This window comes from Lissotriton helveticus, chromosome 8 (assembly GCF_964261635.1).
Source record: "Lissotriton helveticus chromosome 8, aLisHel1.1, whole genome shotgun sequence".
NCBI classification, from domain to species: Eukaryota; Metazoa; Chordata; class Amphibia; order Caudata; family Salamandridae; genus Lissotriton; species Lissotriton helveticus.
Window position 1 is genome coordinate 802,267,071 of NC_136069.1, and position 24,050 is coordinate 802,291,120.

General features: G+C 46.4%; 1 protein-coding gene across 1 annotated transcript in view; it reads left to right on the forward strand.

Moving 5' to 3' along the window:
* PCCA (propionyl-CoA carboxylase subunit alpha) overlaps window positions 1-24,050 on the forward strand; it is a 2,354,189-nt gene that overhangs the window by 67,451 nt on the left and 2,262,688 nt on the right. The window lies entirely within an intron of this gene.

Here is a 24,050-nt window from a genome sequence, read left to right on the forward strand (position 1 = left end):
TGGCATTTTCAGAATCTTCATGTTTCCATCTTGTTGGCCTTTCCCTTTCCCAAATTAATTCAGGTACTCTTTGCTACTAAAATATAACTGCTTACGTGTTTTTTCATTTTTATCCTTTGTTGCTCAAGACATGCTGGTTTTTACAACTTGAGTGGAGTTGAGTGCAGGATTGAACATACTTAAAATTAAACCAAGTTTTGATATAATCAGTCATAAAATACAATACATTTGTTTACCGCACAGAGGCCTCCAAAGAGGCGTCCCAGCGTTAGTGGAAGAAACACCCACAGGACACCAAAAGGAAGAAATGCTAACTGACGTTTATGCAGGAATTGAAAAGTAAGGTTTTTAAGGTTTTTAAGCTTTTTCTAAAAGTGGCTTCAGACGGGCTGCTTTCTAAAGCAAGTGGGATCACATTCCACACTTAGTTGCCAGGAAAGTGAATGATCTACCTCCTCTTCTAGTTGTGTTAATATGAGGGAGTTGGAAGAGTTTCAGATTGTTGGATCTCAAAGAGCTCTCCTGGACATACGGCTTGATGCAGCGCCTGAGGTAGAGAGGAGCCTTGTAGTTGTGGGTCCTAAAGGCAAGGATGAGTGCTTTGAACTGGACCATTTTTTCACTAGAAGCCCTTGTAGATGACCTAGTTCTCCTGACACTGCTACTCGAGTGGGAATCTTGACAATTAGCTGAGCAGTCGTGTTCTGAATGATTTGGAGATGCTGTATCAGAAAGGGTGGGAACCCTGATACAAGCTGTTGGGTTAATCTTGCCTGGAGGTAATCAAGGCGTGGACAGCTGTCTTCCGAAACTCCACCGAGATGCAGCATCCTTCTCAGAGACCCAAGAGTGAAGAAGCAGGTGATGGATAATGCCTTGATTTAGGGCTCGAAAGTAAGGCCTGAGTCAAATTTCACCCCGAGGTTTCTTACCACAGGTGTCGGAAGTGGGAGTAACCCAATTCCAACAGCAACCAAAGGCAGGTTTCAGGGGTGTACTTGAGGCCAAAGAAAATGATCTCTTTGTATCTGAGTTCAGCTTCAAATAGCTTGTATTCATCCAGTCCACCACTGATTAGAGGCAGAGTTTAAAGGAGCTCAAGGACGTGGGCAGTTTTCCTGAAAGGCTAAAAGGAGTTGATGGTGTCTTAAGCAGGAGAAGCAGCAAAGCTTGTTTTCAGCAAGAAGACAACAGTGCCAAGGATTCATTTAGCTGTCTGTTCAAGATTCGGTTAACCACCGGGCAGCCAGATTGAGGATGGCCAGTGGACAGAGATCTAGAGGATAGCCAGACTTACAACTTGCGAGTTCTGCTGCTGATTCCTCTAAGGTAATGGGTACAAAACTGGACAGTAGCGGGATGGAATAGGAACAAGATGTTGCTCTTTGATTTATAAGGACTCTCAACCCGGAATATCATATTTTATGTCTTTTGTCTACATTGGTTTTCTCCATATACTTTGCCTGGGCTTGTTATTTTACATTAGCAATTGTGTCTTTTGCCTTCGTCAACCATTTGTTTAAACATGTTGTGTCTTGCTCTAGGTCCCCTGTCCTATAACAGGGAGAGGACTGGAGAACCTCCATGAGTAGGGAGTCAGAGATTTTATGCTAGAGTCATGACACTTTCTTCGTCAGACTCTGTGGGGCACACGGAGTAGAGGAAACAACATTAAAGGGATCAAAACGTTGGCAGACCAAGTGGGTTTCAGAACTGGCCTTACCCTCACAGTAGAGGGATTCACCAAATTAAGATTCAGAATGTGACCTGCTTTGTGAGTGGGCACCTTAATGAGTTGTTCCAGGTTAAAACGTTCCAGTGGGCACAGAAATTGCTGTACGGGTTAATGCGAACGACATTCCTTCAATATTTTGAATGTTTGTTAGTTTTGATACTGTGCAGGGGAAGGTGAACCAGTGTATAATAGCCACCCCACCCCCATTTTTGTCATCTGTATTAAAGTGCTTGATAAAGAAGTCTGGAGGGGGCATTGCCAAGGCAATATATGCGGTTGAACTGTCTTTTAACCAGGTTTTGGTATGAAACGTCGGATCCCAGTGGTTTACAGTCAACGCATTGAAAATATCGAATGCATGTGGTAAGGAGCTACAATTTATAAGGCTTGCTGAGAAGGAGGCTCCAGGTGTTGGTAGCATGGAGTCACTCCACCCATTATGCAGCCTAAGTCCGTGGTTTAAATCGAGTTTGGGGCTACGTGGTTTAGGGGCTTCAAGCATGAAACCACCCTTAGGCGTTGAATCCCACTCCTGAGTTACCAACAGTAAAATTGATTACAAGACCACAGGATGAAGTACAAAGTTCTAATACTACGGCCCTAGTGTAGTTACATGAGGAGCATTATGGTGAGGCTTACTAGCAGAATGGCCGGCACTAACCCTGATCCGGACGTGGATGGGCGCAGACCTGCTTGCCTTTCCTTGTCTGCTGCCTCATTAGATTAGAATAAAGTGCAACATGTGCTGAAAGTGACAGTGCAGGTCTTGACTGCTAATGTGTTCTTCTCCCCCCAACAGTACAAATTCTGTCAATGTGCTATTTAGGACGCGTGATCGGGATTAAGGTCCCAGTTATGACTCGGGAAAAAAAATGGTTTAAAACTGTACAAAGAGTATGCCCCCCCAATAAAATTTGTTATTTTTAAAAGCAGATTATGAATTTTTAGAAAAGGAGAGACATACAGGAAAAGGGGGCGTGGTTTCGGCACTGATGCGGACAGCGGCGTGAGCCGGGAGCTCCGTGCCCGAACCCACCATTTATCCGCATAATTATCCTGTTTGCGGCTCACGAGACTGGTGACCGTGTGGGACCACCAGGGGAACATCCCCGGCTGCTCGCGACCTCGGAGGAGGGCTCTGCTGAGACACCGGAATCGAGCAAAGTACCGGGGACAGCTTTGAAGAGCAACATGATGGTGGACATTATCAGACGACGGCGGTGACCCGGGCCGGAGGGCCAGCTACCGAGTCCCAGGGCCCAAGACACGAGAGGCGCTCGCTGCGCCGACGAGGACCGGCACCCTGGCTGCCGGTGCGGGGGGGCTACCCCAGCTGCGGGCGAGGGTCCGGAGTCTACCGGAGAACTGGCGGCTTGAGGGTGATCTCACGATGGCGGCCATCTGCGGGACCGGCTTGAGCGAACGGACCTGAGCTCCTCTTCCGGGGGGGCTCTGCGACTGCCTGAAGCTGGGCACTGCTGCTGCTGTGAGCGGTGTGGTGGTGGCGCGGCAGTTACCCCGGAGCAGAGGAGGGAGTTGGAACACTGCCCAGGGGATTGAGCGTGACCAGGATTTCGCCGCGGACCGCCCGCTTGATCAGTGCTTGCGCCCTGCAGCGACTGCACTGTGGGACATGCCGATTGCCGTCTGGAGCTCTTGTGACTCCGGTGAGTGCATGTGCGGGGACCCGCATCAGGACTATTACCGGCGAGGGCTGGAGCGGGCATGCGGTGCTGGGGGCGCGGCGGGGGCGACCTCACAGCAGTGTGCATAGACAGTGGGAGGCTGCTGGAGTGCCGTACCGTCTGCTACACAAATTGGTGTTCAGAGGAGGAACTGTGGTGTGACTACTGGGAGGGCGACCGGGGGCTGAACACTGGCCATATGTTGCCCCGCGGTGCTCATGCGGGTGATGCCTTCTGGACAGTATATCTGCACGGCTGGTGGCGGACGGTGCGGTGGGGCCCGCACGATAGCATAAACACTGTAGGGGAGCTGATTTCTGCGATGGCGCTGTCCATACCCTGCCCCCGTGCCCTGCTGAGCTAAGTCCACATTGAGAGGACATAGAGAGTTTCCGAATTGCGGCTTAACAGTGGACTCTGCTCTGAGCGCTCTGTGGACTCGTTGGGCCCGTTTGACTCGTGAAACCCCCTGTACATGAACCCCTGTGGCGAGAAACAACAGATCGGTGGCGAGAGTTGAAGGCGGCCACTGTTGAACAGAGAGAACACGGGGTGCCTGCTGGGTCCTGAGCGCATTGCCAAAAGGGTGGAAACAGCCGAGGGGTACCGGAGGTTTTCTTGCCCTTATATTTGTGCCGGGGCGAGATTACTGGGTACCCTGGGGGCTGAAGATACAGCTGACCGGAAGTGGGTCGCTGGTGGGCACGGGACTGAGCGCCCTGGCAGAGTCCGAGAATCGCCACTGACTGTGTAAGCCCGAACAGTCGCCGGGTGCTCCTGGGAGCGTGGACGGCTCTCTCCGGAGGGTGACCGGGCTCTACAGACCATAATGAAACCGAAGGCTGGAGCGGGAGAGACTGGCGCTCGGGCTGACGAGCAGGCCGGCGGAGGTGGCGACAAAAGCTCAGGAGAGGTACGTAAGCTGAATGAACGGCTAGATAAAATTCTGGAGGCGATCACGGCATCCAAGGAATCCTTACATAACGACATATCGCAGGTTGCGACGGGGCTGGGACCTCTGAGAGCCGACCACTCGAAGTTGGTAGACAGGGTGAAGGAAACGGAACTGGTGACTCAAGACCTGAAACCAGCAGTGGTGACAGTGGAACGCAAATTGGAAGATGCCCTGCAGCGCCTAACGACACTGGAGAAGAGGACCGAGGATGCGGAAAGTCGCAGTCGGCGGAACAACGTGAGAGTGGTCGGCCTGCCGGAGAAAGTGGAGGGGACGGACATGGTGGAGAACTGGTTCCGGACGCAGGTTTCCCCGGAGGGCCTTTCCCCTTTTTTCACGCTAGAACGGGCGCACAGGGTCCCGACCAAGCCACCCTTGCAGGGCCGACCACCCCGACCTGTGGTCACTAGAGTCCTTCATTTTAAAGATAGGGACTTATTGATTCAGAACGCACGCTCGTCGGGGCCCTTCCGGGTGGAGAATGGCACTGTCATGCTGTTCCCGGATTATACACAGGACGTACAGCGTCATAGGGCCTCTTTTCTAGCCATAAAGAAGGAACTCAGAGACGAAGGCATCCAGTACTCACTGCTGTTCCTGGATAAACTGCGAATTATCCTGGATGGATCGACCCGCTTCTTCCTGACCCCTGACAAAGCCTGGACGAGGCTGGAATCGTACAGGGCGGGCACTGATCGCAAGGACAGGGGCAGGGGGGACCGAGGTCAACCGAGGCCGCCAAGGGTGCGCACGTCGCAACGTATACGGAAACTGAACAAGAATCAACAAGCCCTTCTACAGGCGCAGCTGGCGGTGGACAAGCAAGGTGCGCTGGAAGCAACGGCGGCAATAACAGGTTCACAAGGAGAGGACTTGACCAGAGATTCCGACTCTGATACAGACAAACGACAATCGGGAGCTGACTTGTCGGATGTAGACAGCACCATGGGACCGGAGGTGACTCCAAGATCGGCTGATGATTTGTAGACGAACTACTGCATAACATGATTAGGACCTGCAATCTGAGGGGAAGGGGCCCCTGGTAACGTATCAGACTGCTATAACCGTACATGCTGCTGTCTGGGGTTTGTGGGGCCGGAGTTGGGTGCTGGAGTTGCTGCCCATCGGAGCTGAAACATATCCCTATTGCCCTTAAGGCAACCTGTGGTGACTACTGCAGGGTATCACAGTGTGTTTGTTGTGACTGTTTGGATGGGGTCTGAGTTTTTGGGTCCTGTCCTGGGGGGGTGGGTAAAGGGGTTGCTCTGGGATGTTGAGTTCCTGGGGGTTGATAATGGTGTGGGTGCTGCTATTTTTTGATGGGGAAGGGGATGCGGAACTGCAGTGATGGGGACGTTACGTGAGTTGAAATGCATCACTTGGAATGTGAGAGGCCTACACACTAAGACTAGACGGCATAAAGTCCATGCTTATTTATTGCGTAGGGGGGTGCACATTACTCTGCTGCAGGAAACCCATCTTACCAAGATGGAAGGACAGGCATTGCAACGGAGATGGAGAGGCCATGTCTTTAGCACAGCTTATTCTGCGTTTGCCAGGGGTGTACTCATATGGATACGGGCAGGGGTCCCATTCCAGGTCACTCAACAGGTATTAGATCAGGACGGCCGCTTTGTAGCTGTAGAGGGCAGGTTATATGGAAGGGATGTTGTATTGTGCAGTGTATATGCCCCGAATACTGAACAAGCTCGTTTCCTAGATACACTCTCTGGGACGCTGGCGCACATGCTGGCTGGCCCGGCCATTGTGGGAGGGGATTTTAATGCTATCTTGAATGTAGACATGGATAGATCACATCCTCCTCGGTCGACTGCACCGGCTCGGGCATTAGCTAAAACTAGATCTGATTGGCAGGACCATTGGGGATTTATTGATGTGTGGCGGGCTCAGCACCCTCATGATAGGGACTATTCGTTCTTCTCTTCTGTGCATGACCTACATGTGCGGATTGATGCTATTCTGTGCTCCCCCCGGTTGGCTCATATGACAGTGCGCTCCGAATACCTTGCACGAACTATCTCGGACCACAACCCTCTCTTAGTGGCAATGGACTGGCAGAGGGTGAGAGCGGCGCGACGCCCTGAGACTCTGGAAGACCAGTGTTTCAGACGGAGATGGGTGAGGGTGTTGGCAACTACTTTAGGGAGAACTGGGGCACAGCGGGCTCAAAGGCAGTGGAATGGGACGCCTTTAAGGTGGTTATCAGGGGACTGTGCATTAGTAAGTACTCGGGAGCCAGGAAATCGGTACTAGATGCTATAACAAGGGCAGACGACACCCTGAGGGAACTGGAGCGGAGGAGGCCCGAGTTGCCAGCCCTGCAGGAGCAACTACTAGAGGCCAAAGAGAAAGTGGCTGCTGAAACGGAAAGGTTACGATGTTTCGACCAGAGAGAGTACCAGACGAGAGTGCATGCGGAGGGAGATAAGGTTGGTACGCTGTTGGCTAAACTAGCCAACCCGGTGCAGCGTAGTGGACCAATCATGCAGATAGCACTGGGAGATGGTACCCTGACCCACTCACAGGAGATGGTGCTGTCTCGCGTTGCTACTTATTAAGAAGCTCTATATAGCAGCAGGAGGGGGGAAACAATAGCAGACATAAAGGAATATCTAGAAAAACTCCGCTTGCCGCGCTTAGAGGATGATGACGCCAATGAGTTGGGCCAGGACATCTCACTGACTGAGATACGGGTGGCAATTAAGCACATGGCCAGGAACAAGACACCCGGGCCCGATGGGCTGCCTGTCGAATTCTATGCTAAATATGTTGATGTGCTGGCCCCCGCCTTGTTGGAGGTTTATCAAGAAGCGATGACAAATGGTCGCCTGCTGGGATCGATGCGCGAGGCCCTAATAGTCCCACTTCTGAAGCCCGGACGGCTGGATGCTGATGTGGCCTCATATCGTCCTCTATCCATGCTCTCGGTGGATTACAAAATTCTGAGCCGTATATTGGTGTCCCGGTTATTGCCGCACATGGCGTCGCTGGTCCACACAGACCAAGCGGGCTTTAACCCCAAAAGATGCACAGCCTCGAACATTCACCGTCTTCTTCGAGTCATGGCTGATAACCAGACCGATGAGAGCCCAGCGGCGGTGCTCTCGGTGGACATAGAGAAGGCGTTTGACAGCCTGGAGTGGGCTTTCCTTTGTAAAGTCTTGGAAAGATTCGGATTGAGTGACGGATTTGTAAAATGAATGAAGGTGTTGTCCACCTCGGCCACTGCTAGGGTGAGACTGGGCGAGATGATCTCGGACCAGTACTCGATTTAAAGAGGCACGAGACAGGGATGCTTGCTGTCACCCCTTTTGTTTGCATTGGCGATCGAACCCCTGGCTGCACAAGCAAGGATAGGGCGATCCTATAATGGACTGATGCATCGAGGTGACTCGCACTACATCTCGTTGTATGCCGATGATCTGCTTTTATTCCTCCAGGAACCCGAGGAGGACTTGCACGGGGCAACCTCTATGTTGTCCAGCTTTGGGAGGGTCTCCGGTCTTAAGGTGAACTGGTCCAAGACCTGCCTCTTTCCTGTGCGACGGAGTCGCTCTCAACCAGCTGGACTGGGTGCCATTAGGTGGGAACCGGCATGCTTCTCGTACTTGGGGGTCCGAATTTATCACCTAGACAAAGATATGCTAGAGGGTAATGTGGGCCGGGGTATCAGAGCTCTGAAAAACTGCATGGAATTCTGGGCGAAGCTTCCTCTATCGGTTATGGGCAGAATTGCGCTGCTTAAGATGGTGGCGCTCCCCAGACTCCTGTACTATTTTCGTACACTGCCGATCTGGATTCCGACGAGCATCTTCAGGGAACTGAGGTCACTGAAAGGGGGTTTCATCTGGAGCAGTGGTAGGCGGTGCATAGCCCTGGCAACACTGATGAGGCCCAGGTCGGAGGGGGGCCTGGCGGTACCGGACTTTGAACTCTATTATTTGGCGGCCCAATTACAGGTTTTAACGCAGAATGTGGCGAGGGAATATCGAGGCCCCGAGACTGAATGGGGGAGAGGAATCCCTAGTCATGTGCAGGCCTATATAGTTCTGCAGCAGAAGCTGGACCTGAGGGATCTGACGGGAGGAGAGAGGACCCTAAGACTTTGCTGGAATAGGATGCAAAAACGAGCAGGGACTCCCCACCCGTATGCACCGTAGATACCGTTGGGCATGCTGACAGCACTGCCGCATGGTGGGGACTGGACCCCGCTGGCGGACTGGGAACAGTTGTGGGTCCAAGTGGTGGGAGACCTATACGTGAATCAGGAGTTGGTGCCTTTTTCGGTGCTACAAGAAATGTTTGGCCTACCAGAGGGAGACTTCTTGCTTCATGCTGCGGTCACGACTGCGATTCAAAAGCACTGGAAATCCGGGAAAGTGGAACCAGTGGAAACCCTTGCTTGCAATATGTAGTAATGGCAGCGGGCGCAGTTAAGGCGGTGACCTGCCTCCAATCCCGGTTGCTCCGGGAAGGCCTGCGTCCTTTGGATGCCCTTAAAACGAAATGGGAAACGAATGTGGGTCGACAGATACCGGATACCGCCTGGGCCCAAATCCTTCAACGGGCTTGGAAATGTACGAGAAACGCGCGTCTCCAATTCATCCAGTACTGTGTATTGCATAGAGCCTATCTAACGCCGGGGAAGATCCGGAAATATTTCCAGATCCAAGATGCAGCGTGCCCGCGATGTCTAGAAGAGGACGCTGAGCTAGACCATATGCTATGGCTTTGCCCCCACATGGGGAGCTACTGGGAGGAAGTAGGTGAACTTCTGAACATGATCACAGACAGACACATAGAGTATGACATGGCCACCTGCTTGTTGCACTGGTTCCCACATACGGCCAAGACCAAGGTAACCAGCAAATTTATTGACTTAGGGCTTTTGCTGGCGAAACATGAAATTACCTGGCATTGGAAAGCGAAAGAGGGCCCGTCATTTGAGAGATGGAGAAGGGAGTTCTGCAAGTGGGCTAGTTGTGAGAGTGTGGTGCGGTTCCGACAGGCTACCCGCTCAGGTCAAGAGAAAGCACTAGAGGTGGCTCGGTCTTGGGAGGCCATGGTCCAATCCTTGAAGGACAGCCAGCTGACGGAGGAGGAAGTGTAGGGTTCACATCTGCGTGATGGTTACCATTCTAGTGTAGTTTTTGCTGACCCTGTGATAACTCAGTTGAGATGTGTCAAGCGGATTGGTAAGCACCCACACCACCATTCATGTTCGAGGGGAGGGAACCGAGAGGGACGGGAGAGTTGAAGGGGACGACAAAGTGGAACTGTTAGTGATAGCTCCAGGGATAGTTTTAGCTTGTTTGTTAGGTATTTGGGGGGAGAAAACAAAAGCAGATACAGTCCTCCGTCTATTTGCCAAAACTGGTTCTTTTACTGGGAAACGTATGCATGCATTATGACTCTGAAAATTGTCGCCCGACCTCCGGGTTGAGGGCTGAATGGCTGTGTACCTCAAATGTTTCTGTTCTAAGGACCACGAACGTTGGTTACAGAGCTGCTGAATGGCATACATGTGTAATATCATAACTGCAATAAAAATATATAAAAAAAAAAAAAAGAGAGACATACAGCTTAAAACCACACAGAGTAGCATGCAGCAAATGCGGGCGAAACTAACCGCTGTGTGTCCGTGCCCTCATTAGATTCATTTAGAGTCTGGTAGTGAATGACTAGAGTGCGAACGCAAGAAAATGGCGCTTCAGCAAAGCTTCAAAAGGGATGAGGAAGTGGTTTAGAATAAAGTGCAGCGTACACTGAAAGTGACAGAGTGCAGGTCTTTAGCAGGGTATTGCCTGACAAATGCGTTATTCTTCCCCAACAGTACAAATTCTGCCAACGTGCTATTTAGGATGCACGATCGGGATTAAGGTCCCAGTAATGACCTAGAAAACAAAATTGGTTTAAAACTGAACAAAGAATATGCCCCCCTTAGTAAAATGCTGTATTTTTAAAAACAAATACTGCATTTTTAGAAAAAGAGACAGTTAATTTAAAATAGCACTTAGTGGTATGCAGCAAATGCGGGCAAAACTAACCATCATCATGTTCACCTGCAATCATATAAAGTGGAGTGAGCAAACCCCTCGAATAGATGAGCGGAAACGTCCACTATCGAACTGCCATTACCCAAATGTGAACCCTCACAACCAGACTCCTTCATTGAACCCTTCATATATTATGGGTCTATGTTTTGTCCCATTGCCATTCACCAGCGCATACTTACTCCCAATTAGTAGATTCATCGGTGCATACAAGCTGAGTTTAAAATGTGGTTTGTGGCTGGACATCGATCAGAGAAGGCAGACACTTTGGTGTATTGGCAGATTACACGGTGTCAAATGTGTAGCAAAACCAGTATTTTTTATTTCAATACAATTTTATTGAGAATCTTTAGAAATATAAGACAAAAATTATAGAGAAAGCAAATAAAAACAAAATACAAATAATAGCATTTTTGGCTGATACATTTGCGGCAGGGATGAGCAATGTCAGGAAAAAGTAAAAACATTGTAGGCCAATATTAACTTGATAAGGGGTGTGGAAGAAAAGAGTGGTACTTTAGCTATTTTGCGTTTAGGAGAAAACTAATACTGAAAGACGGTGCAGTATTTAAAGGTACTAACAGGAAAGAACAAGGCATAAACAATGTAAATGTACATCAGATTAAAATACCTGGAGGATATGGTAGTTTTAAATGATGTACCTTAAGAGACAACCACTAAATAAATGGAAAGAAGAAACAGGATAATACTAGGAAGAGTAGAGACAAGGGAGGGTAGAGTGAAACTAGTAATATTGTGTCTAACCATGAAGATATGGAGAAAGTATGGAATCTAAGAAGGTCTTGCAAAAGGGACTTTTAAATGGGTCTCTTGGAGGAAAAGGTCTAATGTTTCCCAGAAATTCGTTGAGATTTGCAGTGTCCTGGTGAGTTGTATTGGGAAAAGTGAGAACTTCGTAGATAAGTTACCCAGGCCCATCAAGTGTGCTAAGAAGCTAGAGTAAATTATTTCCAATCTAGTAGAATAACTTTAAAGCAATTTTCAATAGGAGAGCCAGCAGAGCAAAATCTAGTTTGAGTAGATCCAGTCTTGGACAGGCCTCATATGGACCTAAGATTATGGTAGGAAAGTCTAGGCAGAGGGTAATTTTGAAAATGCAGTTCAATTGATTTGTTATGTGTTCCCTAAAGGGGACAAGGACCTTGCATTTGAAGATCATGTTTTCCAAGTCACCACAAGCTTCCTTGCAGTACCAGCAGAGGTTCAAGGTAGGTAATTTTAAGTTATGGGCCTTAGCGGTGACCAATAAAGGAGGCGGATAGCGAAGAGTTTGGTTTGGTATAACTAAGGAGCAATTTTATTGGCGAGGGCCAAGCTACGTATCTTGTTCCATTGTTTCTCAGAAAAAGGAGCTTTCCTCATTTGGTGTAAATATACCTTGCATTTGTATTGAATAGGGAAAGGCAATTTGCGTGACTGTTTTTGTAAAAATGTATATATATTGGAGGCCATATGGCCTTTACCCTGCCAAACTGCAAGAACAGAAGGGTGACGCAAGATAACCTAATTTTTAGGTCGAACGACCTATCTCAATGCGCATGCGCATTGAGCGGGAGCTCGATATATTGTGGCTTAAACAGAGCTTACCGAGATCAGGCGATTCCCAGGCGATTTCTTCCAGTGCACGTGAAAGCGCGTGCACAATGCCACCAGCCTCGCATTACCACATCAAAGGCAAGGCGGCCTCGTCTCAGGCCCCTGCTGCTTCACACCCTCATGCCGCTCTCCCCGCTCCGCCCCCTCCCCTGCCCGCTGTGTCGCATTTCTCCTCGTACTTTCACTTTGACGGCCGCAGGCCGTCTCTCGTGTTTCTCCTTGTTTTTTCTTGCTTTCCCGGTTTTAGCTTGTCATTTTTTCTTTCGTTTCTAGTTTTCGATTCCCATTGTTTTCTTGTTTTCCCTCTCCCTTTCTCATCACGTTGCTCGTCATTCTATACCTTCCCGCCCCCCCCCCCACCAGGCTCTCCCGCCCCCATCCGGCTTCCCTCCGCGCAGCCATCTGCCTGCCACACTTCTCCCCTCGTTCGCATTCCCTCCCCCCCTCCCCCCTCCCCCCCCTACGGCTTTCCTTGTCCCCTCTGCTTTATTTTTTCTTGCTTTCCCGGTTTTAGCTTGTTTTTAAATCAAGCCTGCACACGTATCGATCGGCTCCATATCTTGTGCACCACAACAGCCCATTCAAGGGGTGACATGTGTCTGACACGGAGTGAAACCGAAGGCGCTCCCGGCTAATGAGTGCCTTCACTGGAGCCGGCTACTCAATGCTTGGTTAAGTAGAAACCGGCACACCCACTGAACAACAGCACACACGTTATTTTTATTCTTTATTTGGTTCTGTGGTTTACCTGATATTAAGACGGTTTAAAAGTATTGTTACCAAGTGGAATATTGCTATAATAAATGTGTGCAGTAAACACGTGTTTAACTCCCGGACTACAAAGGCTGCAGAAAGCCGCAAAAACGGCAATAGATGTAGTCAAAATTACTTATAGGATTTGAAGGGCTGAACGCTGCCAAATTCATAATCTCCTTTAAAAACGCAGTTTGCTTCTGAGCGAACAGCCGCGACGCCTCTGCCTTGATCGTGCGCTGTTCAGATATTTGTTTTCAGTTCTCTTCCCAGTGTGTTGCAGTGGGGTCTGCTTGCTGGTCCTTGCAGTGCCAGCAAATCAATGGCCTGTAATACTCGATTGAGCCTTTTGAAGCGGGGATCCCCTGGTGTAAACTTTAACACAGGCTCATTTAAATATTAATGTTACACAAGTGACTTGTTAGGCTAAGTTAATGCCAGCGTAATAAATCCCATAGCTGGCGCTATATTTCCCTCCTGCCAAACGAAACAGTCCCTTGGATTCAGTTTTCAGAGGCTGTTTAAGCCCAAATGCTAGGCCCCAGAGCTGCATAGTGTCAATAATGTCTAGATGGAATGCATGCTCGTTTTTTTGTGTGACTAAATAGCCAATGATAGAGTTCGGAGTGTTCACTGGGACAAAAAAAAGCATAAAACGTGCTGAATAAACAGTGCATGTCTTTTATATTTGAGGCCCATGGCATTTTGAAAGAATTAGATGGACATAGGTTGTATCACATTGTAATTGCAGACACAAATTTAAATGTTATTGAAATAAGATCATCTCATTTACAATACAATACAATAGGTGTCACATTTGCGAAAAGTTAAAACTATTGACATTGTAACTGACAAAGCTAATAATTTTGCTATTTTCAAAACCAACACATAAATTAAAAAAGTGTCATTTACAATACAATACAATACAATACGAATCGCTCAAACTTTCCGAATGGGAAAAGTTAAAAGTATGGGCATTGTAAATCACAAAACCAAAAAAAAATGTCATTTAGAAAACCAATAGCTCAAACTTTCATACTGCGAGACCTATTGGCAACGCCAGTGCTTGTTTTTGTTTGCCATTCATTTTTAAGAAATCATTGAAATCTATATATGGCAGATCAAATTTGTGTTGAAGTGCTGCAAACCAAATGTACGCAAAACAAATACCTTTTTCAATCCAAGAGGGGCCCACTGGGCGGAAATCAGTAGTTTCAGTTTTCCTGCAGTGCCAAAGTGAGAGAAGATTGATTTGTGGATAGAGTATTATAGTTTTTTTTAAGTGGCGCAAAGTGCGTTGTTCGTATCGAGCATGATTCGTCTGGAGTGTTTAAATGTGATATGATCCATTGTTAGAGCTTTAATGGTGAAAGAAGAACAGTGGTTTCTTTACAAAATGAGCCAAGGGGGATATACAGGAGAGAATTGTAAGAACCATTTGGCTTCCTTAGAGGAAGATAAGCTGTTGGATAATTGTGCCTATTGGGGAGGTTACAGCTACCATTCAGTTATGTGAAACGCAATTTTCTAAGGGAGATTCAAATTTTTTTTTTTTAAGACCATAGGAATTCTAAGGTAATTTTTATAATAGTAAGGAAGGAGGTTTGGGAGAGTCATATAGGTATCATACAAGTAAGAAAGTTTACTAACGGAGTTACCATCATCTTAATAGTTTCTGAACTTCCCCACCATGATATGTTCTTAGGTTACTATAATGAGTGAAGGTGTTTAATTTTCAGGGTAGTTTGTTGTAAGCGATTGATTCAGAGAGGTTATTATTAAACTAAATACCAAGATATTTGATCTAGTTAGCCTCCCAATGGAGACCTGTGTCAGTGATGATTGACAAAATGCAAAACCGATTGAGAGTAAAGTACTTTAGTTTTATCCTTATTTATTTATTTAAGGAGTAACCTGAGAAGGATGAGAAGGAATGGCTTGTATCTATAATGCTAGGTCTATTTCTTCAGAAAAGATCAGAGTCGTCTGCATAAGCCATCGTTTTAAAACAATCACTTTGCAAAGAGAAACCCTCTAACATTTGGGGAGTTGTTGAAGAGGAGACTAAGAGGATCAATTGAACAGTAAGCAGGATAATGGACATCTTTGGCAGGGTGCCCTGTATTAGGGAAGGAAGTTGAAGGAAGCGCAGACCACACCAGTGCAGCGTTGCCTCCAAGTATGACCAAGTGACTTTGTCAAATGCTTTTTCAACATCTGAGGCTATTGCTGCTGGGAGGGGGGGGGCGCGGTGGTGAGTCAGAAAGGGCAGGTCTTTCAATAATATGTCAAAAAGCTCAGATTTTTTGGCTAGCATATCTACCATTACTAGAGCCCGCTACAGAAGTATACAGATTTTAAGTAATAATGGTTTCTAGATGGGAAGTCAATGTCTTTGTATAAATCTTGGCCTCCATATAAATGAGATATTGGACAAACGTTTTTGGGATCAAGGTGGTGTTTTCATTCTTTTGGGATTACTACAATAGTTTTTCTTTTTTTCAATAACAAAAGAGAGAGTGAGGGAAAATTTACACTTATTTATGTGAGTTGGGAACTCCTGGTCCCCGGAATTAGTTACAAAAAACAATGGAGGAGTATCCACTCAGAAACAGAGAAAAAAGGTTCTCTGGACATGGGCTTATCTGCTAGATTCAGCACAGTGTGCCCCAACCTGTTTAAGGATAATGCATATCCTTATAGAAGACCCCTCACTCACCAACCTGGTTGGTGACATGCTTCATCATCGGGGTCCCACCCCGTAAGCCGAGTGCCTATAGGGTGTGCTGCGACACCTGACTACAGTGGAGCTGGTTAGTTTTTCTTTTATGTGTTCAGGACGATCAAACAAGTGAATTTAAAAAGGGCCAAAACTACTCACTGCAAGTATTTATTCTTGAGTGCTTGAACCCTAGTTTAAAAAAATGTGTAACACCTATGCCTAATTAGGTAGACTTTGGTGTTAAAAGTAGTGTTTGATAAAAATAGCCAAGTGTGCTATGTGAAGTGTGATAAATGCTATTGATTAAAAAGGTCTACATGTTTCAACCATTGTATATATTCATTGGTTTTCGTCAGGACCGTGATATTGAACTGGGTGGTCCACACACGCTAAGGTGCGTCCTGCCCTAGTCCAAGTTGGAGTGCACAAATTGTGAACTCGTGTAAAAATTAGTGCATTTTCTTTATTCAAAGAAAAACCTGTAAAGAAACAGGAAAACAAAAAACAGGGAGGGGTCACATACAGGGGTTGACGAAACACGTACTACATTTAGCGTATATAGCCATTCATTTCCCCTTTTGAGTCAATAGATGGGGTCGTGCCCATGTTTAAAACCGTGGAATCCATCTATTGCGCAACAGTACTACAGTGCTTTTACCGGACTGTGACTGATAGTTACTCGAACAGTGCCAAAGAAGTGGTGTCGACCTAGTTTTGGCATCTGGAAATAGCTAGTGAAAAGTAAGGGCGGCGTACTATGAGTGAGTGATCATACTAGTGTTGCGAAGTGGACGGCTGCCGAGAGTTGTGAGCAGTCGTGACGTCGCCAATGTGAATTGCGACTGATACATTGCTTTTTGCTTACGCTTCCTTGCGGTGCTGCCGCTTCATGGGCACCAGCGCTTCCAAGACGGCAAGAGTCCGTCTCCTGAAAGTCGATAGACAACAAAAAGAGAGATGCCCGGTTTTAGTTTCCTAGCTGTATTTAGCATTTGGTATCGCCAGCGGGCTCATGTGCGAAAAACGGGAGGAAAAATTGTTTCCCCATTCAGATCGGCCACACGTTACTTACTTGCAGCTTCTGATCATCAGACGGTAAACCTACTTGGTTCCGGCTGGCGGTGCCCCGAGGAGTGACCGGGATGTCTGTGAATGCCGGTAAAGTAAAACTCGAAACGTTTCCTGGTTGGGCGTGGCCTCATCACGTGGTGTGGTCACGTGGGTCGCAGTAGACCAATCGGGTTCTCGAAGGAGGTGGAGCCCCCAGATGATATCATAGTTATAGGAAACGAAGAAAAATGTTTTGTTTACGTTCCCATGGAGAGTATGGATGTAGTATATCCATTAGGTTCACAAAGGATATAAACATTGAGGCATTTATAAAGGGAATTGGGAATTTAAAAGAATTGGGAAAATTAAAAGAACAGAGGGCAGAATCAAGATTTATAATCAACCGGATTGGTTGCGCAATTCCTTGCTGTTTTATACAATGTTTAAGGATACACCTTGGTACTACTTGTAATTGAGGACAGGTTTTCATGTCATTACACTGTTCCATGGGATATTATCGTTCAAGCCTACTTGTGGGCGGACAATCTATAGACCCATCTTTGTTCTTTTTCAAATAGTCGTTGGGTCAGGTTCGCTCCTGGCTTTACTTGTTCGATAATTGTCCATTGAAGGTCATCTGGTGTATGACCTACTGAGAAAAAATGTTCCGTGAGTTTGGTATTGGTCTTTTTGCACCTGATAGTGCTTCTATGCTCGCCTATCCGTAATTTGATCTTTCGGCTCGTCATTCCTACGTAATGTAGGTCACATGGGCATGTGAGCATGTAGACAACATTTTCACTGTTGCAGTTTGTCTGACCTCTAATCGTCCAGGTTTTGTTAGGTTCTAACTGTAATGTTTTGGTATTCTTAGTGTAAGGGCAGACACTGCAATTACCACATTTATAGTGGCCTGTCACTTTTGGTAAATCCCATAGAGTTGTTTGTGTTTCTCTTTCTGGGGTTATCTTTTTTGGTCTCGTATTGACTACTCTGTCTTTTATGCTCTGTGCTCTTTTGAAGGAGAACAAGGGTTTCTCCCACCTCAAATTGCCTGTGTTCAAGATACTCCAGTGTTTTTTTATTATTCTGGAGACGTTGTTGGAAATAGTGTTGTAAGTGGTGACACATGTCAGGGGTATTTCTTCCACTGTTTTGTTCGTCTGTTCCAATAAACCTGAACGCGGTTGGTTCCGCGCACGTTTTTGACTTTTTTGGAGAATCTTGTTCGGATATCCCCGATTACGCAGTTTTTGGGTGAGGTCCTGGGCTTGATTTTTATAATCTGCCAGCTCACTGCAGTTCCTACGGATCCTCAGGTATTGCCCATAAGGTAAGTTCTCACGTATTGGTCTTAAGTGGAAGCTTTCGAATCGTAGTAGATTATTTTTGGCAGTTGGCTTGTGGTGGGTGACAGTTGTCAGTTTTCCTTCTTTTTTCGTGATTGTTACATCTAGGAAAACGAGTGTCTCTCGGTTTTTTTCATAGGTAAACCGTAAATGTTCATCACAGGTGTTGATCCAGTTAAAGAAGGAGGTTAGAGAATCCTCCGTACCTTTCCATATGGCCAGCACATCATCAATATATCTGCGCCATATTAGAATGTTAGGGCTATAGGGGTTTGTTTGACTGAGGATGTATTTTTCTTCAAAGTCATATACATACAATCCCGCTATGCTCGGCGCAAAAGAACTGCCCATAGATGTCCCACCTGTCTGTAAGAAGATCTGATCTTCAAACTCAAAGTAATTTCTTTTGAGAGCCAGTCTGGCACATTCCAAGATGAATTCTCTGGGGGTTCTGGATGACCACTCTTCTTTGTCTAGAGCCCGTCCTAATACTTCCAGTGTGGCATCCTGAGGGATACTGGTGTACAGACTCTCAATGTCGAAACTCACCAATATGGTGTCGTTCTCCACGGTGAGTTGATCCAAGATCTGTAGTAGACTTTTGGTATCTTGAAGATATGTGCTCGTTTTTTGTACCATTTTTTTAAAAAATACATTGCAAAATTGCGAGAGTGGTTCCAATACCGACCCTATTCCAGAGACAATAGGTCTGCCAGGCGGTGGTGTCTTATTCTTATGTATTTTAGGCAGGGTATGAAAGTAAGGGATTTTTCCTTCATTTCTACAGAGGAAGTCTGCCTCTTGTTTAGATATGAAACCCTCTGATTCACCATGTTCCACTAGTGATTTTATCTCACTTTTCAGGTCTTCTGTTGGATCCACTGGTAGTCTGCGGTAACTATTCTGATCTGCTAGAAGTCGGAGACATTCTTTTTGGTAAGCTGTGCGATCTTGCACAACAATGCCTCCGCCCTTATCTGCAGGTTTGATAACAATGGTATCACAATTTCGCAAGTTATCAAGGGCACTTCTTTCTTCTTTGGTCAGATTCATGAAGGCTTTCTTGGGATTAGTACTCTCAATCTCGTTAAAGACAGCCTGCTCAAAAGTGGAAATTTCCACTGGGATCAGGTGTGGTGGCGGCATGAATGTGGACTTACTCCTAAGTCCTGTTTCATTAGTATCCAGGTTTTCTTCTGTGCTAGTTCTTTTTTCAAAAAAAGCTTTCAATCGTAATTTGCGAAAGAAAGATGACAGTTCGCAGTGTAGTCTGAACTTGTCCAGGTTTGCAGTGGGTACATAACCTAAGCCCTTGTTCAGAACTGAATCCTCAGCTATGCTCAAGGGTCTGCTTGAAAGGTTTGTAACTAAGTTTTCCGATTGCTCGGTCCTGCTTGCTGGGGGTTGTGCCTGTTTGGTGCTTCGGGTCTTTGAGGGTGTCTCGGGTCTGCCGCTCAAACGACCTCAAACGTTGTTAGATTCTACCACTTAACTCCCTTGGAAGAGGGGCTCTTTTTAAAATGATCATCCTCCCCCCGCTTCCTATACATTATTCAGAATACCACCTTTCACTTCCCCGGGGGTTGGTTCCGAGAGTTTGACGGGGTGATCATGCGGTTACTGTGGGGGGAGGAAGACCGCGTATTGCCCTAGCCCGCTGCAGGATCCCACCCCTTAATGGAGGCATGGGCATGATAAATCTCCATCTCTATTACCTGGCTACCAGGCTCCTCGTTATCCATGACTGATTTCCTGGGGGTTGGTCTGACCCGGCTTATCGGACAGAACTAAGAGATATGGACTTTCCACATATTCAAGCCTACTTGTTCGGGGCCCCCATACCACAGACGATGCTACCAATCTCTAGAGTGGTCCTTGGCCTGACGCTCTGCTCTGCGACACACACGCTGGGATAAGAGACTCACTCAATATACACCTCTCTGGCAAGGCACGTGGTTGCGAGAGGCGTCGACCCTCCACGTTGGGATTTCTCTGCTTGAAGATGTTTGGGTGGGGGATCACATCGACCCACAGCAATGCCACACCCTCCACACCTCCCAATTTTACAAGTACTTGCAACTCCGCCACGCCTTCACTGTACATATCCTAATAGATACATCACAACCAGAGTTTAACCCATTGCAGGCACAAGTCATGATGGCCAATCTGGGTAGGGGAAGGCGGTGTCACAGTTATACCGTTTCCTGGTGAACAATGGCCCAACCTCTTTGGACTCGCTCCGGGCCCGCTGGGAGGGATGGCTTGGCCCCCTAGAAGATGCGGACTGGCGCGATGCCCTTATGGCCCCCAAAACCCTTACGACCTCCACAAACTCTGCCTCATTCAACTATATTATCTCGACATGCCCTAGCTTACTCCTGTGCGCCTACACAGGGAGGGGATGCAGCCGACTTCTACCACATGGTCTGGCTTTGCCCAGGCCTTGACCCATTCTGGGCCGGTGTGGAATGTGAGCTCACACAGACCTTGGGTTGGCAGGTTCCACATGATCCCTTATGTCTTCTCCTGGACGTATTTGATGGTTTGGACGTCTCTAGAGCGGACAAGCATTTTCTGGGAACGGTGGTCGCTGTGGCTAAATGAGATATTGCAGCGGCCTGGGCACAGCCCAACCTCCCTACCCTGCGAAAGTGGCACCAGGGAGTGGATTGGTGCGTGGCCCAGGAGGAGCCCCTCTTTGAGGCACGTGGTTGTCCTGTAAGGTTCCATAGGGTTTGGGGCAAATGGCTGAACCTACTGTTTTATGTCCTCTGCTTTGGCTCCCCCATGTAGCGGGTGCTTTTTTTCCAGCGTGGGTGGCTTGCATAAATGCTCCTACCCCAACAGTGGGGTTTGCGTCTGCCTGTTGGAGATGGAATTGGCTTTACTGTGTAAGATGGATGCTGTCATTTTGTTTGTTTGTTTTTTTCCCAAAATGATAATAAAAATTGATTATCAAAAAAAAATCACTGAAAACTTTAAAATGTAATTAGAATTTGTTTTGAGATTCCCCATGGGGTTTATAATGCTGTTAATAATGGAGCTTTGTTTTTTCAGTTTCCAAAAGGGATTTGCCAGCTTTGTTATGATAGAGAAGTTTTTTTCTTTCACATTTTAAACCCAAAGGTGTGCTCTTTTACTTATGAGTTATGTTTATGTTTCAATTTTTTAGTGATTTCGGGTTCAATGGCTCTCTTAATTTTCTAAAGAGATTCTCTTGGTCTTTAATTTCTTTAGAAAGGGATGCAACCGAACGGTTAATCTCATTATTCTTCCATTCCTTGCGTGTGATCATGTACCCACTTATCGTGCATTGTAATGCATCCCAGAGGGTTATTGGGGAGAAAACCAAGCTGGAGTTCTCCTGTAAGAAAAGGTCGATCTCAAAGGTCAAATTCTGTTGCTCAACTGGGTCTTTGAGGACTTCCTTATTTAAACTTTGATTTATTTTTGGGTCGATGAGAGAGAAAGTAATGGTTGCATGGTCAGAAATAGCTATATAGATTCAATTGATGAAAAAACTAGATTTTGTAAAAAATTAAATTAAAAATAAGGAGTCGTCAGCCAAAAGTCAGTCAATTCCTGAGTAGCTCTGATGGGGATGGCACTCTAAGGTAAGGTCTTTTCACAAGGGATTGTGAAACCTCCAAATGTCTTCAAGACGTAAGGTAGAGAAGAACTTGCGCATGGCTTTGGGCAAATTTGTGGGTCAGAACTTAAAGACCTAGTCTCTGTCAATGATTGGGTCCATTGGTAAATTGAAATCGCTAACAAAGATGATACAAGCCGTGTTGGAACGGCCACTAATATAGTAGTGAGCCATGAAGAAATCGAGGAGTAGCACCATTAGGAGCATAAATATTGACTACATAGATCTAAGTTTCCACATTTTAATCTAGAAATTAACAATCTGCCCTAGTTATCTTGTTTGGCTGACATAGGAAAGCCCCGAATTTCTCAAAATAGCCTCTGAACAATCTAAGTCATTAATTCACCTGCAATGCATTGAGAGAGCCTGTTTATATCCAATTTTTGTTTCTTGAAAAATTATTTTGTCTCCACCCAGATAATATATATATATTTTTTTGTCCTCATCTGCCTTCCCCTTTAGGCGGATAATGCCACCCACCGTGCACGGCATTGCTGACGTGATGTGTTCAATTGGTGGGAGAGATATATCGACACCAAGAGTATGGGGTGCTTTCTTTTGACTCCATCTAGGTATATTTCAACCTGCCGGACCTTACTCGAAACTGTTCTGGGCCCTGGTCCAAAAGAGTGTAGATGGCATAATCATCGGACCCGGGAAAAAAAAAAACCCCGGATCATCTCCAGTTGGTCAAGAGGTCCCAAAACGCCAGGTTTCTCTTACCAACAGATCTTTTTAAGTCACTTTTGGATGTCTCGTATAAAGAAGTTAACCATGAACAATGTAGAGGAGGTGTCTTCTTTACCCATTGTATGCAGATCTGTCTTCTTGCTAATAGAATTGCGTAAAAAAGAAATGATTTCTCCTTACCAATAATGTTGTCTTCCATCCCAAAGATGACCAGTTGGAGAGTTATTGAAAGGGATGTATTTAGTATGGAGTTTAGAGTGTTTTGCACGTCTATCCAGAATTTCGCTATATTCGGACATTCTAGAAACATGTGTACATCACATGCATCCGCTAAGTTGCATTTGTTACATTTCTTATCCGGTTGGTATTTAGAAAGTTTTCGTGGTGTTAAATATGCCCGATGTGCCGAGAAGATGTGATTTCTTACTAGCCATGAGGCCTTACGATTTTACGTAATAATTCAAAAGAGCTAATCCACCTCTCTTCGCATGGAAGCCCTATCTCTGCTCCCCATAACTCATCCGGAAGTTGGAACTCCCCTTCACTTTCCTCCAACAAGAGCCAATACCATTTGGCTACTTCTCTTCCCCCAGTTGGTCGTTCCACCATTTGTCGTTCTGTTTCACTTATCTTCCCGATATTACCATCTGTACGGGTTTCAGATCTTGCCCAACTATCCAGTTGAATGTATTTAAACCTGGTAAGCCCCGGGCCAACTAGATCGAATAGCTCATCCCAAGTTATCAGTTTTTTTTCTTTAAATAGTTGACCCCATTTGGTGATGCCTGCTTGTTGTAATATAATAGACAGTTTGTCTCTTAGACATGGGGGTAACCCGGGAGAGTCCCAAATTGGGGAATAGTTTGAATAGTATGATAAGCCCAGTTTTTTTCTGATGTTAAACCAGTTTTTGGCCCATGAGTATAATATTTTCAGTTTGATGTTTTTGAAAAATGTCTGACTTCCAAATTTAAACATAAAGCCATCTGCTGCTAAATTCGTCCCCCTTAGCATGGCCCCGTACATGGATGTGTTAGGAAGGTTGGATGGCATTTTGAGGAGCATTCTAGAATAAGACATCTGAAAGGCCCATGAATAGTACATTAGGTCCGGCAATGCTAGGCCCCCTTTTTCTCTCCTTCTTCTAAGCTTCTTCCATGCTATTCTTGTGGTCTTATAGTTCCATATAAAAGAGTTGATTTCTCTTTGGCATTTTTCCATCGTTTTTGTTTCCATGGCAATTGGGATTGTGTTAAATACAAAGGTGAATTTTGGGAGAATGCACATTTTAATTAGATTTACCCTGCCAGTTATCGAGAGAGGCAAATGTGTCCAAGATTTCATAAGTCTTTTGCTTTCACTGAGTATTCTTTCCAAGTTAGTTTGTGCAAGGGTGCCCACGTCTTGGGTTATTTTGATTCCCAAATACCGCATTGAAGATGAGATGTTTATCCCAACATCTACGTTGGGTAGATTCCATGCCATGATCTCGCTCTTGCTCGAATTTATGTCATAGCCCGAAACGTGGCCGAATTCTTTAGCCCGTTGTATTACCACTGGGAATGCCCTGGCTGGATCTGATGTGAACACTAAGATGTCATCTGCATATAATGCTATCCGTCTTTCCCACTCTTCGAAACAAAAAGATGGGATGTTTGCCTCTTCCCTTAACACCTGGGCAAAAGGCTCGATGTATAGGTCGAATAAGAGAGGGGAAAGCGGGCAGCCCTGCCTTGTTCCACGTGTGATGTTAAATGCTTCAGTCAGGGAC